The 4,963-nt window shown below is 42.4% G+C and overlaps 1 long non-coding RNA gene across 1 annotated transcript; it reads right to left on the bottom strand.

Moving 5' to 3' along the window:
* Nucleotides 1–353: 353 nt before the first annotated feature.
* LOC149979537 (uncharacterized) lies at nucleotides 354–4,004 on the bottom strand. The gene is made up of 2 exons (XR_016484290.1): nucleotides 2,112–4,004; nucleotides 354–1,848 (listed from the first exon to the last, which is right to left on the bottom strand). It is a non-coding gene; the product is annotated as an uncharacterized LOC149979537 (long non-coding RNA).
* Nucleotides 4,005–4,963: the final 959 nt, after the last annotated feature.

Raw genomic sequence — 4,963 nt, 5'->3', positions numbered from 1 at the left:
TAAAGCAGCGCTATTCAATTCTGGTCCTGGAGGGACAAACCATTTCTGGTTTTGGATTTTTGTAAGGTTCTTCAAAGAACCATAAATGGGATGGTTCATTGAAGAACCATACAAAAATCCAAAACCATCCAATTTAAGGTTCCTTAGAGACCCTAAATGGTTCCCCTATGCAGTGGTTCCCAAACTTTTTATAGTTCTGTACCCCTTCAAACATTCAACCTCCAGCTGCGTACCCCCTCTAGCACCAGGGTCAGCGCACTCTCAAATGTTTTTTTTTGCCATCATTGTAAGCCTGCCATACGAGACTGTCACAACCATCGTCGGGGAAATGACCGGACCAAGGTGCAGCGTGGTGAGCGTACATTTATTTTTATTTAGAATGTCACCAACAAAAACGACAGTGCCGCTTACAAGTACTATACAGGCCCCTAACTACCCACAACTAAGGTGGCAAAACAGGCTGCCTATGTATGATTCCCCGATAGACAGCTGTCCCTGATTGAGAAACATACCCAGCCAAAACATAGAAACAGAAAACATAGAAATAAGGAAACTAGAATGCCCACCCTAGTCACACCCTGGCCTAACCAAAATAGAGAATAAAAGCCTCTCTATGGTCAGGGCGAGACAGGGACATTTATTAAACATAAGAATGAGTTTTTGTCACAACCCGGCTCGTGGGAAGTGGGAAGTGACAAAGAGCTCTTATAGGACCAGGGCACAAATAATAATAATCAATCATTTTGCTTCTTATTTAGCCATCTTACATATAAAACTTTATTTGATCATAAAACAATTGTGAAAAACTCACCACAGGTTAATGAGAAGGGTGTGCTTGAAAGGATGCTCATAACTCTGCAATGTTGGTTTGTATTGGAGAGTCTCAGTCTTAAATCATTTTCCACACACAGCCTGTGCCTGTGTTTAGTTTTCATGCTAGTGAGGGCCGAGAATCCATTCTCACATAGGTACGTGGTTTCAAAGGGCATCAGTGTGTTCACCACCGATTTGCCAAGGCAGGATACTATGAGCGCATCCCTATCCAGAAATCTGGCAGTGGCTACTGATTAAATTACATTTACACAGAACAGCTTGTTACAATTTCGATGAGGCTTTCATGTTCAGATATCTGTAAGTGGACCGGAGGCAGGGCATGAAAGAGATAATGAATCCAGTTATTTGTGTTGTCCATTTCGGGAAAGTACCTGCGTAATTCACTCAATTCACTCAGGTGCTTCGCTATATCACATTTGACATTGTCCTTAAGCTTGAGTTTACAACAAATCATACAATGATGGAAATAAAATAAATTCTCATTTATTTATATAGCCCTTCGTACATCAGCTGATATCTCAAAGTGCTGTACAGAAACCCAGTCTAAAACCCCAAACAGCAAGCAATGCAGGTGTAGAAGCACGGTGGCTAAGAAAAACTCCCTAGAAACGCCCAAACCTAGGAAGAAACCTAGAGAGGAACCAGGCTATGAGGGATGGCCAGTCCTCTACTGGCTGTGCTGAGTGGAGATTATAAGAGAACATGGCCAAGATGTTCAAATGTTCATAAATGACCAGCATGGTCAAATAATAATAATCACAGCAGTTGTCAAGGGTGCAGCAAGTCAGCACCTCAGGAGTAAATGTCAGTTGGCTTTTCATAGCCGATCATTAAGAGCATCTCTACCACTCCTGCTTTCTCTAGAGAGTTGAAAACAGCAGGTCTGGGACAGGTAGCAAGTCCGGTGAACAGGTCAGGATTCCATAGCCGCAGGCAGAACAGTTGAAACTGGAGCAGCAGCACGGCCAGGTGGACTGGGGACAGCAAGGATGGCATGGTCCTAGGGCTCAAGTCCTCCGAGAGAAAGAGATAATTAGAGAGAGCATACTTAAATTCACACAGGACACCGGATAAGACAGGAGAAGTACTCCAGATATAACAAACTGACCCTATCCCCGACACATAAACTACTGCAGCAAAAATACTGGAGGCTGAGACAGGAGGGGTCAGGAGACACTGTGGCCCCATCCGATGATACAGGAAGGATATAACCCCACCCACTTTGCCGAAGCACAGCCCCCACACCACTAGAGGGATATCTTCAACCACCAACTTACCATCCTGAGACAAGGCCGAGTATAGCCCACAAAGATCTCCGGCACAACCCAAGGGGGGGCGCCGACCCAGACAGGAAGATCACGTCAGTGATTCAACCCACTCAAGTGTTGCACCCCTCCTAGGGACGGCATGAAAGAGCACCAGTAAGCCAGTGACTAAGCCCCTGTAATAGGGTTATAGGCAGAGAATCCCATGTGAGAGTCTGCGTCTCTCACATGGGTAGGCAGACCATTCCATAAAAATGGAGCTCTATAGGAGAAAGCCCTGGCTCCAGCTGTTTGCTTAGAAATTTTAGGGACAATTAGGAGGCCTGCGTCTTGTGACCGTAGCGTACGTGTAGGTATGTACGGCAGGACCAAATCAAAAAGATAGGTAGGAGCAAGCCCATGTAATGCTTTGTAGGTTAGCAGTAAAACCTTGAAATCAGCCCTTGCCTTAACAGGAAGCCAGTTAGGGAGGCTAGCACTGGAGTAATATGATACATTTTTTGGGTTCTAGTCAGGATTCTAGCAGCCGTATTTAGCACTAACTGAAGTTTATTTTGTGCTTTATCTGGGTAGCCAGAAAGTAGAGCATTGCAGTAGTCTAACCTAGAAATAACAAAAGCATGGCTTCATTTTTCTGTATAATTTATGGACAGAAAGTTTCTGATTTTTGCAATGTTACGTAGATGGAAAAAAAGCTGTCCTTGAGACAGTCTTGATATGTTCGTCAAAAGAGAGATCAGGGTCCAGAGTAAAGCCGAGGTCCTTCACAGTTATATTTGAGACGACTGTACATCCATCAAGATTAATTGTCAGATTCAACAGAAGATCTCTTTGTTTCTTGGGACCTAGAACAAGCATCTCTGTTTTGGTCCGAGTTTAAAAGTAGAACGTTTGCAGCCATCCACTTCCTTATTTCTGAAACACAGGCTTCCAGCTAGGGAAATTTTGGGGCTTCACCATGTTTCATGAAATACCTGTGTGTTGTCCTTGTTTATGCAGAAAGAGAAGAGTTCCAACTTCTTAATCATAACTTCAATTTTGTCTTGCACATTGAATATAGTTGTGGAGTCCCTGTAAACCTAGATTCAGATCATTCAGTCAGGCGAGAAAAAAACATCACCCAGATAGGCCAGTCGTGTGAGAAACTCGTCATCATGCAAGCAGTCAGACAAGTGAAAATTATGGTCAGTAAAGAAAACTTTAAGCTTGTCTCTCAATTAACAAAAACATGTCAATACTTTGCCCCTTGATAACCAGTGCACTTCTGTATGTTGTAAAAGCGTTACATGGTCGCTGTCCATATCATTCCATAATGCATAAAATACACGCAAGTTCAGGGGCCTTGCTTTAACAAAGATAACCATTTTCAAAAATGTATTTCAAGCTGTCAGGCATTCCTTTAGCAGCAAAAGCCTCTCAGTGGATGCTGCAGGGTACCCAAGTGGCGTCAGGACGTGCTTTACAACTCCACTATGTCTCCCTGTCATAGCTTTTGCGCCATCATTACAGATACCAACACATCTTGACTACCAAAGTCCATTTGATGTCACAAAGCTGTCTAGTACTTTAAAAATATCCTCTCTTGTTGTCCTGGTTTCCAGTGGTTTGCACAAGAGGATGTCTTCCTTAATTGCAGCAGTATGAATGAAGTCCTCCACAATAGTATGGGGCTTTCCTGTCCTAGTCACTCACCATATTAGATGCTTCCAGCCCATTCTTATTTATTTTTAACTTTACTTAACTAAGCAAGTCAGTTAAGAACAAACTCTTATTTACAATGACAGCCTAGGAACAGTGGGTTAACTGCCTTGTTCATGGGAAGAACAACAGATTTTACCTGGTCAGCTCAGGGATTTAATCTTGAAATCTTTCAGTTACTAGTCCAACACTCGAACCACTAGGCTACCCTGCTGCCCCAGTTATTATTAATTATTAATTATTATTATTATTATTATTATTATTATTAATGATAACTGTTGCTTTTATACATGTCTTACTACTCGAAAGTAGTCTAAATTAGTTTCTAAATGTTTGTGCAAGAGTGAAGGTTTCATCGAGTTGTGCGATAGTACTTTTGCACAGAAAACACACTGACCACCACTATCTGCTGGCAGTAGCAGTACTACCAGTAGAGCTGGTTTGTGTCTCTATGGACACGAGCCTTACATTTTTTAAAACAATTTATCCATTTTAGAGCAAACAGAATGAGCAGCAGCTACGCTTGGCTACATATGGACTGTTAGTGGAATTCCCGCGAGAGAGTAACGGTTAATGTGATTGGATGATAATTATTTCACTAGGCAACCTGTAGATGACATTGTGTTGTTATTTCGCTGAATAACTAGACAGTTGAATTTTATTTTTGGTAGTAAAACGAGGCTACTCAGGCGAGAAAAAAACATAACCCAAATGTATAGCCCCGTTGGAAAATCGAAATGTTTGACAATGTGAATCACTTTTTTATTTGGCGTACCCTCGACGGTGTCGCGCGTACCCCTGCGGAATAGGCATTGCCCCCAAGAACCTTACATGGTTCCAACTTGCACCTTTTTTTGACCAGTGGATAGGTAATAGGGTGCCTTTTTGGGACAGATCCCTAGTGATCACTCGCCTTTCTTCCTCTCTGGTTTGGGTGGGGTGCATAATACATTACAGTAGAGTCTGTGTTATATTTTCCTTGCCAGATAGTGGTGGTCAGTTCACATGAGTTCAAATGAGTTCTCGGTGGTATCTTTCTGGATAGCTGATTCTGTTGTCATCTTGTCTAGGACATAAAGGTCAATACAATATTACCACTGTGGGAATCAGTGCTGTAGATAAACGATGGGGGTTTGCTGACTAAACCATTAAACAATTACCTGTAT

This window comes from Oncorhynchus mykiss, chromosome 11, assembly GCF_057628025.1.
Source record: "Oncorhynchus mykiss isolate SJ-2025 chromosome 11, ASM5762802v1, whole genome shotgun sequence".
NCBI lineage: Eukaryota > Metazoa > Chordata > Actinopteri > Salmoniformes > Salmonidae > Oncorhynchus > Oncorhynchus mykiss.
The sequence above is the reverse complement of the archived record's forward strand: the minus strand, read 5'-3'. Positions and strand labels throughout refer to the sequence as shown.